Consider the following 12713-nt stretch of genomic DNA (forward strand, 5'->3'; position numbering starts at 1 on the left):
CGTAATTATTAGGGCTGCTCTGCTTATCACAGTGAAGAAAAATTACAGCTCATTAAATCAACATTTATTTAGTAGGGTATAGAGAGATAGTGACCTGAAAATGGTATCTTGGTTCCTAACTGAGATTTAAGGGAAAAAAGAGTTTGTTTCTGAGCAAGCTAAGAGAATATCTTAGGTTTTACATTTGGATCAGAGGAGTTGACTTAAATTAATGAAATGAAGTAGTGGAGTTGCTGACCAAAGCAAAGGTGTGCCCTGGGCCAGGCCGAGAGGAGGGAGAGCTGCTCTGTGGGGGAAATCACCACCTTGTTTCTCTAAAGATTCAAATTACAGAACAAATGAAGGCAGACTTGCAGGACAGGCTGAAGACTTCTAGTTCCACTTTCTTTTGCTGAAACTAGAATGTATAGTGTGGAGGATGAGCTTAGTGTTGCCACCCCTCCCTTTTGCTTATTATAGGACTGCACTGAACCTTATTTTCACCTATTTTGGTTTTTTTTGTGTTGAAGTGACCCAAAAGCATGTGGTCTTCATGAGTTACAGGAAGGTGGAATTTGTGTTCGGTATAGGAGTAAATGGAGTGACTTATTGCTTCTTAGATTTTTATGGATTAAAAAAGTAGTATTGAATTCATATTAAAAGTTTGTAATTGCTTAATAGGTTTTAAAAAAGTCAATGGAATAAATTGTGTTTAATAGTGATGAAAATTGTTGCCAACTGATTTTTATGTTATTAAAATCAGAATTACATACAAACTCTGGGTTTTACTTTAAAGCCCAGGTCCACACAGAAGGAAGCTTCTGAAATGAAAAGGATTGTCGTTATGCTTAACATTTTCAATGTATGTACGTGTGAATGTTTGTATAGTTTTGTTTTGTGGTTTGTTTTTTGTTTTTCTTAAAAGATTACTTTTCTTTAGAAATTGCTTTAAAGAGATCTGATTTTCTTTTCATGTAAATTGTAGCAAATGCAGAGTGAAGCCCGTTCTTTGATTTGCAAAAATCTTCTGGAAAATTGCTTGGATGCTGTATATTGAATGTCAGTGAAGCTAGGTAAGTCTCTGAATATTTTGATTATTCCAAGCAATTCAGGAGTTAATCGTGTGTGACAAAATCCTGTTTATAACTTACAATGTTAAGAGAAACGCTGGCATTTAACCTAAAATCTAGAAGGCTAAATTATTATATAAACAAATGACATAGCTCAGAAGGGGGGGGGAGGAAAGATGAAGCAATATATTCCTGGCTTTACTCCTAAGGTAAAAAGCTGTATGCATGCCAAATATATTTTTTTTTTCTAGTGTTTCTACAAGGAAGTTCTTCCATAACAGAAGTTGCTTGATTGGTTTCCCCTAGCATTTCTGTCCTGGTGTTCCTGGGGCTGTTCTCCAAGGTGATGTTTAGAACCAGGTTATTTCAGTCTCACGGTAGACTGATATTCCTGTGTCATTAATCTGATTTTTCTCAGTTCATGTAGTTGCTTAGCGCTGGGTTTAGAGATCATTTTCAGTGATTGAAGCAAATACATGTTCATCTTTAGCCCTTTTAAATTTTGTGTGAGTTCAGGCAAGCGATATCACAGTGGTAGCACCTACATGCCTGTCTCGGACTACACCGTCTGAACTTCCAAATGCAAAACAACGCTGACAGCTCTGTCTGAAAGTTCAGAGACGCCAGAATTTTCAGTTTTCTTTTGTTGTATTTCGTAGCACGGGTAATAGGAGAAAATACATAAATAGATGAGAGGAAAATCTGAAAGAAATACGGGGGAAACAAGAGAAAAGTAAAATATTTAAAAGAAAAACAAAGACAGAAAAAATGGAGTGAAGAAATGAAAAGAAATGAAGCCAAAGTGATAGAGATATCTGGTTTTATGTCTTCTGTTGAATTCTGGAATAGAGGAAATAAATTCTTTTTGTGGTAACCAGTGGATTGCCAAGTACCAATTTTTTTTATTGTGGTGAGGACTTACAAAGAAAAGCTTACAGAATTTTTCCAGCATCTTGCACTGCCCTTGAGTATTCTGTTCTGTGCTTTGGTTAGTCTGGTTTGGAAAGGTAGGACACAATTCTGGTGGACGCATTACCATTTTGATTTGGGTCATTAGTACTGTTTTGGAGAAAATCTCTCAGTTACCTCTCCTTACCACATATGTGCTCAGTGCGTTCGAACTATGTTGCTTTCCCGGAAAACCGATGTTGTAAGTTCTGCTGCAGGTGTGAAGTGTTCTGCTGCAGGTGTGAAGTGCTCTGCTGTCTCTACTACAGGTCTGAAACAATTGTTAAATTCCTGGAAAACTTTGAATGGCCTGTGTGGTAGTGATGTTTGCTTCTGGAGACTGGTTGAAACCTAATCCCAAATAAACCCTCTGGAACAGCTAGCAGAGGAGCGTCAGCACCAGCTGTCTTGATCTACTGATCCATTTCTGCTGTTCCACATTACTTGCTGATGGAGGCATAGCCAAAATTGTTCTCTTTGGTTATAGGTCAGTAGATGAGGCCAGTGAACATCTGTGACATGTACCCGTTCTGCAAATCCAGCTACAAGTCCTGGTGCTAATATTTACTGCTTTTGAAGTGCCACGAACATTCTTTGTAACTTTTGTTAATGCAAATTGTCAAGGAGACGGATAAATACTACAAGTGACAGTGAATGAAATGACTAAATCATAACTGCCTTTTGAAATATTGATAATTTAGTCTGTTTTTCTTCCTTGCTTATATTCTGAAATTGTTAAAAATAGGAGTTTTGTGATTTCTTTCATAATTTTTATGTAGAATTCTAAGATTTGTATACTTCCCACCTCAGATGTTTTGCTTGAGCTGCTCATCTGCATTGGAAAAACCAAGTCCAGTGTTTTGTTGCAGTCATTGAGTAGGAGCAAGACAAAAAACCAGAAGAAATTATCTTCATGGGTGTTTGCAGTCAGCACCGACTTTTGTGTGTTGAGTTGGCATGAATCAAGGTTTTTTTTCCCCTCTGGACTGAATTCCTCAGTTTGAGGTTGTAGATGGCAGTTGTTAAAGTTTTGAAAACTGAAGCAGTACTTAGTTGCTAATGTTAAATCATTTTATCCTGAAGTAACAGGTGTAAGAATTCTTCCCATCTGCCCCGTAAGTTCAGAGATTCCCAAGAATTTTGCTCTCTTACTGCTAGTGTAATATCCCACATGTCCAAGCCAATGAGCAGGACTAAACTCAGTTATGTTTCTTGTTCTATTAGGTCTTTGCAGAATCTAGGCCTTAGCTTTCAGCGTTGTTGCCAGAAAATTGCCAAGATTCAAGTAAGATTTCTATTGATAGGGACAACAGCCCTTTAACATAATCATTAAAAAAAAAATCTAAGGTTACCAGCACAAATATCATCATCATTTTAGAGAACTTCATTTTTTATATTAAAGCCAGTAATTTTTTCAAACCAAATTATTTGTGGTGTTATTTAAATTGTTTTTATTCAGTCTGTTCCCTCATGTTGTAACTAGGTATTAAAGTTAGTATATCTTATTCTTCTAGGCTATTTGGACAATTTGTATAATCCTTTCTAACGGAGTGATTATTGCTGCCATGTGTGTATGTAGCACTTTAGCTAGCAGAAAACATTAAGTAAAAATGAGGATTTGGTTTGTGGCTGCTTGGTATAGCAGCTTTGGGAGGAGGTCTCACTGGGGCAGGTTAAAATGTTAAAATGAAGAAAAATATTGAGAGTCAAAATGTGAGAATTGATACTAGCAGGTTACGAAGAGTCCTCGTTATTTTAATTAATCTTGTTTTATGAATATTGCTTTGTTATTTTGAAGTGTATATTTCATTCTCACGCTATTAATGTGTTATGCATAACTAAGCTTGTTTCAAGCCTTAATGTATGCTTAAATACAACTGTTTTCATTAGCCTATTAGCATGTGGCCTCAACCTATAATTTATGTTAGTTTCAGGATTTCCTGTAAATATTGATATCTTTTGGAATCCCATTCCTCCACACCAGTGTTAAACAGCGTCCTAGCAAGATCCTAGGCCACTGAAACCATATTCAGTGTTCTGAGCAGAAGAGAACTGCCATTTAAAGTAAAATCTGGTTATAGTTTTACTTTATGATAACTGATATGTTAATTGAAAATTGGCATACCTATAATGCCTTTATAAATACTTTCTTAATGTTACTTTTCAGGATTTAAGTGCTGGACAGTCTAAGTCTGGTTCCGTTAGTAAAGTAGTAAAAGAGCCTATAAGGGGTGGATTACCACATTTGCTTTCATTTAAAACATTAAGTGTAGAATACATCTAGTGCAACTCAGTTTTGAACTAGGTCCTGCTTGCTAGTTGAGATGGCAGTCTTTTAAGCAGTGCTAATTTTAGCATCTTCTGTAATAATCTGGAAGGGAAGGTTCTAAATGTTTGCAAATAAAATATGGTGATACTAATTTGGGAGGTGTTGAGAACTTGAGAGTGCAGAGAAGGCTTTGAGGGGCCAGAATTAAGCGTACCGAGACGTGTTTTGGTAGATAGAAATAGTGTGGTCTGATCATTTTGTGAAAGAAAAGCTTGAGAGGTGGTAAAAGAGGAAAAGAAAAAAGCTGAGGAAAAGAATTTAAAGTCATGCAAACGTAGTGAGTATGGTCCTGAGTAGTGGATATGATTTTGTGTTGAGTATTGTAGATGGTAAAAGGGACTAATAGTTCTCATATAAAGAACTTTGAGGACTCCTTTGAAACTTTTTACAGTTTATATGGGAGTATCAGGACAGAATCTGAATTTCTAAAAAGCAAAAAAGGAGCTGAATTTGTGACCTGTTTTCTTCCCATACCTAACCTTGAGAATTCTTATCTCAAATATGGTAGAAGCAAAGCTTAAAAAAGCTTGGCTTAGAAATTCCTCAGTTATGCCTTATGTCTTTCAGTCAATATTGTGATTTAATATGTTTTGGAAAGAGCTGGGGGAGTGGGAAATACTTGACAGAATTTTTCTATGATGGTTGAATTAGTCCACGCAGTCAGCAAGCCTTCAAGCATTGGGAATTTTTTACATGGAGAGTAGTATTGTCATCATAATTAATCAACTTAATTTGCAATTACATTGACTGGGGCCAACATGTTGAAGATCATACTGATCTGTGGGAACACAGAATTTGTTGGTCTGCTTTCTCTGGTGACCCTCAGAAGGTGAATTCAGTAGGTTTTCTGGACCCACTGAGTCAGCACAAGCTCGGAAAGTTTCTGCTCATCGCCAGTAGCAAGCCACAGAGGGCTGCGTGCTGCTGCTTAGGAGAAAGTAAGAAGAATTTGAGCAAATTTGATATCTACATGAGTTGACAGTGGTTTAGAAACACAGAATGCTAAAAAAGCCAGTTGGTTAAATGTTACAGTGCTACTTCAAACTATATTTTTCCTTTGAACAGTATTTACTGCACATTTCAGATATTTGGTTGTGTTCAGTGTTCTATTATGTGAATATTTAGGTAAAGATGTCCTTCCTTTTTTATTTCCGCATGTGTAAGAATATATGATTAGATCCAGATGGTGATTGATTACAGAATGATTACAGTAAAATTACATTAGAGTTGCCTCGGTATGCTTTTGTCTGTTGCCACATTGCTGTTTCTGCTGAGTTCGTGCAGCACCATCCCTCGTGTTAAAATAATGCTTCCTGCCTGAGCAAGTCCAGGTATTGACTAGATGTTGGCTGCTGTTCCCTTTCCTTTTGATCCTTGCTTATAGCAGGGTGGGAAAAGTTTACCTGACATCCATCCACAAAGTGGTTACAAAGTGTTTTGTGACCAGTTTCCAGGGTCAAGAAAATTTTCTGCCTTGGTTTTGTCCATTCTTTAGCTAAGCCAACAGTTATGACATTTCGTCTCTGCACCAACGGCAGAATTTTTTTGTTTTGTTTTGTCTTTTCCCTTTCCTGTTCAGGCACTTCTTGCTTATGTTGTATGAAGGACTTGTCTCGTATCTCAAGTTTTGCAATCTCTGTAATTCCAGTTGAGCCTGGATTGTTATATTGAAAGTTCTGACGAAAGAGCAAGTCTAGTGTTTTGTTTAAGGGAATGAAGGAGTAGTGCGATGCAGGGGTTTGGAATTCTGTAACTATAGTATTGAGTTTTTATTTAATTTCTTAACTTGCTCTTTCTGTAACAGGTAGCCGTATTGGGGGAAAAACTGAAGGATCCACTGTTGGACACCAGAATTTTAGAAAAGTAAGTCTTTTATTAAATCTTGTTAATCTTATGAACATAACAGTGAGCATGCTAATACAGAGGTGTATTTTGCCACATCTTTTTTGAATACACTGAAGTTAGCATCCCCTAGTGATTCCCTTACATTGTTTTGTCCTGTTTTTCTACTAACTCATTCTTTTTTCTTTTATTACCACTTTCTGGTCTCTGGGATGATGTGCAGGACTTGTAGGAGAAAGAGGTGGGGGGAGGCAGGGAGGAGGAGCTGCATGTTTGGTAATTTTTGATTTGGACTGTGCTTCAGTGTTGGAGCTTTGTAAGTTCCTATTCTCTCATTTTATGGAAACGTGTATGTGAGGCCTCACTTCTTTCTTTTTGAAGATGCTATCCAGTGAAGTGCACTGCCTACTCTGTTCTTCAGGCAGTCGAACAGTCCACTCTGCACAAAAGCTTTACAGAGTCATTTAGCTGTGCATGAGTCAGCCATGCTGGGAAATCTAAGTGTCAGAAGCACTTCCACAGCTGCACAAATCAAGGATTGTGCAATCAGCTTGGAAAAAAAAAAAAATGCCCATCACTAAATATTTTTAAAGTGTATTTACATGTTTGCATTTCTGCATGAGATGGATAACTAAGTTTCAGATTTAATATTAGCTTTCTGAAACCCCTGTTGCTTGTTCTTGGGTGTTGCTGTTAGCAGCTGTCCTAACCTTTTCTTTTGTATATGTCCATTTGGTACACCTGTACAACTCTAAGAGTTACAAATAGCTGCTGTTGGTATAAATCATTCTTTCATTAAATATTCTTAGTTTCATATTAGTCATTTAGGTGAATACCCTTGTATAAGTACCTGTACTGAGGATAAGCTTTAAACATTCGCAGTCCATGCTAATTAACATCTTTGATAGATAGGTTGATAACTACTTAGCAACACGTCAGGTATATATACTCCCGTGCTTTACATTTTGCTACAGTTTCCCATTGACTCTAAGGCAGGGTTCTGGATTTGCTTTATATCCAGAAGTCGGGATCAGTGCATCTAAACAAACTTAATTCTGTCCATAAATTCCATTTGTCACAGGTTGCCACGTGAGGTGCAGCAATGCATGGGAGAGTACAGATGTTTCATTTAAATATGAAGCAGACTTCTGAAGTAGTAGCTACAACACTTGTTTCTTTGAGCACAAATCTGAATCTCATTTTTCCTAATTTTGTTCTCTGGTTGTAATTTAACACATGGTGTAGGTCAGCATGAAGTGGCATCGTTGCCAAAAGCTGTCTAACCTGGTGATTCATTGCTTCCCCTTCCCCTGTGCCAGCGCAGCTTTTGAGCAGCCATATGGTGAAACAAATGTAGTTGATTTAGCTGAACGAAACACTATTTGGGTTAGTTTTAGGCTGGACCAGTTTTAGGCTGTGTTGACTGTGTGATCACAGATACTAATGCTAGCAGAAGAGAGGAAGTTTAATATGGGTGTGGAAATGAGTGGTCAAAGTCCTGCTCAGAGGCTAACATTATGAAAAGCTTCATCTTGACCAAGGAGTTTGGTAAAAGCGCTTACCAGTAAAAGAACTGTTAGGGTGGGAAGTGCCCCGTACCTGCAGCCATGTAGCCACCTGCATGGTCTGCGTGTGTTGGTCTTGCTGGCGTACGTGTGGTAGTTCTTCACCTGCCGGCTGAGTCAGAGGAAGTACTTAGTCTGTTTATCCCACATCCTAGGTGAGTGCCCTGTCCGTGAGTTAGGAACAAGTCTTTATCTCCTATTAAAAAAAAGAAATAATAATACTTGAGCTCGTTTAACTGAGTTGTCTGGCATGGCGTGACGCTTTCCCTCTGCCCCCTCCACCCCTTTTTAAAGTGTGCATGACCGAGAAGCAGTAAGATATTTCTGGATGTGCTAGATAATGGTATCTTAAAGGATTAAGTTGTTGGTATGGACTAGCCGGTTGTCCCTTAAAAGGTAAGGTGGATTATAGATCAAGCAAAACTGATTGAAGACTCATAGCTACATCCTTAAAATTTCTCCTAAATAGACTGTAAAGGCGTTGGGTGCAGAAAGAACTTGCATAACTTAACAGATGGCGAAGCGGCTCTGTAAGAAGTTGACTTCTTGGATTTCTGGAGATTTTAGAATACAGTAGTAAAAAGTACTAAGAGTTCATTTGTATATAAAAACTAATAAATCTTCACTGAGTAGATTTTTTCTGGTCTAGGATAGACTTTTGGAAAGATTCATTTGTGTGAGTTTCAAAACTTTCTCTTTAGCTGCTTTTCCCACCTCGCAACACACACGCATGTACTAAAAGTCTGGCAGTTCAGGTGCTCACCTAACATGTAAGTTCATGTTTTGCTGCAAGATTAATTGTAGTGGATAGCTGAGTGTTTGTTTTTGTCTCATAATAACTGTAAAGTCTCATTTTCTAAATTTAAACATGAGTTTATATCAACACCAAGCATAAATATTGTATGGAATGGAAGAAGAATTTGCTTGGTGTTGTCTTGCTTGGACTGTAATGATTGTGTGTGTTGAATTTGGTAATGAATTTTCTCTAGGACAGTTCTCAAAAATCAGTTTACTGTCTATATCTAGACATTCTTCCCTCTGGTTATTGGGCTAGAGGAAAAATAATGTGTAACTCTTTGTCTCGTTTCTCAGTGAATTTTCCTGTAGATTTTTCAGCGTTGGAATGAAGTGTTCAATTTTTCTTCTTTGGTTAGATTTATTAGTATTCTCGGTATTCTGCTCTGAGGAAAAAGTGACAAACCATTTTATACACACTGTTGTTTAAACTAACATCTGTATCTGATACAAAACATTTTAAATTGCTAATGCTCCGTTTCATAAATATGCACAATTGTAATGGCATGAATAATTTCAAAGTGTAGATATCTTGGTGCCATATTTTAAAGTTTTGTTTCTTAAATTTCTGTTGATATTAAATCATCAAGTGAATAATTTTTTTTTGTCTGGTAAATTTATTCTGTATAAAATCATTATTTTGTATGTAGCAGTTTTCTGGGATAATGAATGATATTCAGTGGGAATTTTAACTTTTGAGCGTGTATGTGGTATTTTTTTCCCCATTTGAACTTGTGAAAAACCCCCGTCAGTTGCCTGCATTCTCAGTTCCATATAAGAGGCTGGAAGAAGAAAGCTGGGATTTTACTTGTTTGTTGTAAAATATACCAAGTTTAGATGGCTCTTGTGGGATCATTTAGCAGAATCTCCAGGTTTTACACAATCTCCAGCACTTTTTCTGCAGCACAGTGGACATGATTTAGAATCTGTTCTTGACCTGGCTGGCTTCAAGTTGTTTCGGCCCAGAATCCCGTTACAGGAACTGGAGATTTAGAGATGTGCAGATTTTCAGTTTTGAATTCTAACACTAACAGGTTAGATTCTCATGGTAATAAATTAATGTTGCGAAGTCCTGTTTTGTTTGTGAAGCACCATTTAAGAAGGCAGTAGGTGTATTTTTCAGCCAGACTTGATTAAGAGATAAATTGTATTAAAGATGTGCAAACACAGTCCATACTCGTCAGTCTAACCCTGCTCGTCTCTGTGGAGGGTTACTGTTCCTCAGCTGTGCCAGTTTTCAAAGGTACATGAAGCCACACTTTTTAATAATAAAGGTTGTATATCTAAAATGTGTGATATGTGGGTGCTTTTAAACACATCATTTCACGAATCTGTTTCAGTGTGTGGCCAGAGCTGAAGGGGGTACGCTCCTCCACTGAAAGCCACAGAAGGGTAGCAAGAAGCAGGGTGGAGCCTTATAAATAAAAACGGGTACAAAATGGAATCGTGATGTGTAGCTGCAGTCTCTGTCTTGTACAGACCAGTTGCACAGGATTTACAGGCATTATTTCTAACACACTTATGGCTTTGTTGTTGAAGGAAGGGGATCTCCAGTAAGGAACTGTGAATACAAAGGACTGAGAAAATATTTTAAAAGAGAATACAGAAGAATAGCCATTATTTCTGATGGCCAGGTCATGAAACACTGCCTTTTAAATTTTTCTTATAAACTTGGTTAGGTTTGTACTGGTTTTTTGGTTATCCTTTATGCTTTCTGAGACAGGGCTGAACCAGCATTAGAGAGCTGCACTGTACTGGGGAGGGAGCTGTGGGCCCATCTCTCGTGAGGAAGGAGATGGAGACTCCTGAGGAAAGTGGAAGAGCAGCAGCAGAACAGCTGGCGAGCGGAGATCAGCTCGGATGGTCTGGAACAGAACAGTGGTGGCCACGGGAGTTTTCTTCAGGCGTGAGCGAGATAGATGGAAACTGCCAACGGCATTCAGTCCCAAGTTACAGAGCAAAGTTCCCTCCTGATGGTGGGGCAGTCTTAATATGTGAACAATGCAGCAGAGAATTGCTTTTTCCTCTAATCCTCACCATCCGTGTTTCTGTGAGGATGTTATTTACCATGACTTTCAGCCTGGCTTGTCAGAGCAGCTTGCTTAGGTCTATTACCTTTGCAGGGAGCAGACAAGGTGAGGCTGCACCTGGAGTACTGTGTCCAGTTCTGGGCTCCCCAGTTCAAGAAAGATGAGGAGCTGCTGGAGAGAGTCCAGCGGAGGGCTGCGAGGATGAGGAGGGGACTTGGAGCATCTCTGCTACGAGGAGAGGCTGAGGGAGCTGGGCTTGTTCAGCCTGGAGAAGAGAAGGCTGAGTAGTTCTTCCCCCAGCTGAACACAGGGAAGGACTTCTTCACTCTGAGGGTGACGGAGCCCTGGCACAGGCTGCCCAGGGAGGCTGTGGAGTCTCCTTCTCTGGAGATATTCAAACCCCGCCTGGACGCGGTGCTGTGCAGCCTGCTCTGGGTGACCCTGCTGTGGCAGGGGGTTGGACTGGGTGATCCACAGAGGGTCCCTCCAACCCCTGCCATTCTGTGATTCTGCGTGACAAACCATTTCTAAGAACTTAACCTCTTTTTAGCTCTGTGGTTGCTGCATTGTCTCCCACTCATGGTGATCTGTAGGCTCTTCCAACTGCTGCTGTTGGTTTGGACTATGTACAGATAGATGTGTGGGCAAATAGTGTGCACACTTTCAAATGCCATTATACCTCCACTACATCTGTGGTGTCTCTGACCACTACTACAATAGGCCTCCTACCAAGCAGTTCATCTCTCCTGTAGAGTGCTTGGACTTACCCTCTTTCCCCGTAGTCCCTCAGGAACAGACTTGAGACTGGCTGAGGTACGCTGATAATGGCAGCCTACACCACCAGTCATCTGTCCTGCCGCCCTTTCCTCATTCTATTGCACACAGATGTGTCCGTGTCTGCTCCCTGCAATGACAGTGGACCCAAGGAAGCTGCTCAGAGACTGACCGCGGTTTGCAAGTTCCATCTCTCTAGCTCATGGTTAGAGGGAGCACCCCTGCCCACCACTGCTCTGTCCACTCGTGTCCACTCACCCATTTTCCTGTTAAAAGGCCATCTGGGATCCAGTTGTGTGGCTGTCTGCTAGAAGCAGCCCTCTCCTACTCTGTTTTCTGGTGAAGCAGATGGAGATGTATACCTGCTGTATTACTGTGCTTATCTACAGAAAATGACGTTTCTGGGCTGTGTCGGCTCTTCTGCATAAGCACAGACCAAGATTACAGTTGGGTTGGTGACACGGTAAAGAAAAGGTTGCAATATATGACTATTCCCAGGTGCTAGAACAACATTTTCAGCTGTGAAGTTTGGACAATGTTTCTTGAAATTCCTTTCAGCCTAATCTTCTGGTATTTGTGTTTGTTTTTCCTTTTTTTTTTATTTGGAGGTAGAAAATGAAAGAGATGTGTCAGTTTTAAAAACATAGTGTTTTGACAGATAGCCTTTGATTGGCGAGAAGGGATCAATCAGTCGTTACCCTAATTTGCTTGCTGTTGGGCTGGAGGTAAACCTGTGAAGGAGAGAGCGAAATGGAGAACCCGAGTGGTACTGATGCGCTCTTCTAGGCGTGAGATGATGGATGGACCTCTGCTCGCCCACGATGGTGGGGTGTTCCGGTAGAGTAAAACCCCAGAAGTTCACCATGTGAATTATCAGAAGCAAATGCTGCTTTGCTCCTGGTGAGGAGTATCGAGAAGGTTTATCGTTATCCTCAGAATCTGCGTAACGAGTGGGGCCTTTGGTGCTGTGCTCACGTTGGGAGTCAGGTTCTGCCTCGGCCGTCTGCTCACAGTGTGGTGGTTCTGCTCCCTGGCTTGCTGACCCCGGTGTGTCGCTGGCGTTAGGGCTGGGCTGGGGCATCGGGTGCTCTGCTGTGGTTTTTGATTCTTTAAACAAGATCTTCTCTAAAGCTAATCCTTGGTGGTTATAATAACTAGTTTGCTCCCCTGGCAAAATGGGATTATGGCACAGAGATCAGGTTGTATTAAAGAAGTTAATCTGTTTCTGTCTGAAGAAACGGTGGTGTTGGAAAGCTGTATTGTTTCCTATATTTCTCCTATGATAGTTCCTGGGTGAGTTATTTGTCTTAATACACATCATCTCACGTTAATTCTGTCTGAGGGCTGTCATCTGTAAAGTCACGAAAATAGAACTTATAAA

At 39.8% G+C, this 12713-nt stretch overlaps 1 protein-coding gene across 9 annotated transcripts in view; it reads left to right on the forward strand.

Moving 5' to 3' along the window:
- Positions 1-12713, forward strand: part of CLOCK (clock circadian regulator) — a 69974-nt gene that overhangs the window by 14960 nt on the left and 42301 nt on the right. For 8 of the 9 annotated variants that reach the window (XM_075421974.1, XM_075421981.1, XM_075421980.1 and 5 more), the window contains exons 3-4: positions 965-1052; positions 6131-6189. The gene's annotated coding sequence lies outside the window, so the exon portion shown is untranslated. Of the gene's footprint in view, positions 1-964; positions 1053-1362; positions 1393-6130; positions 6190-12713 lie in introns of those variants that run through there. The other variant, XM_009940564.2, reaches the window with a different exon arrangement.

Source organism: Opisthocomus hoazin, chromosome 5 (assembly GCF_030867145.1).
Source record: "Opisthocomus hoazin isolate bOpiHoa1 chromosome 5, bOpiHoa1.hap1, whole genome shotgun sequence".
Lineage (NCBI taxonomy): Eukaryota > Metazoa > Chordata > Aves > Opisthocomiformes > Opisthocomidae > Opisthocomus > Opisthocomus hoazin.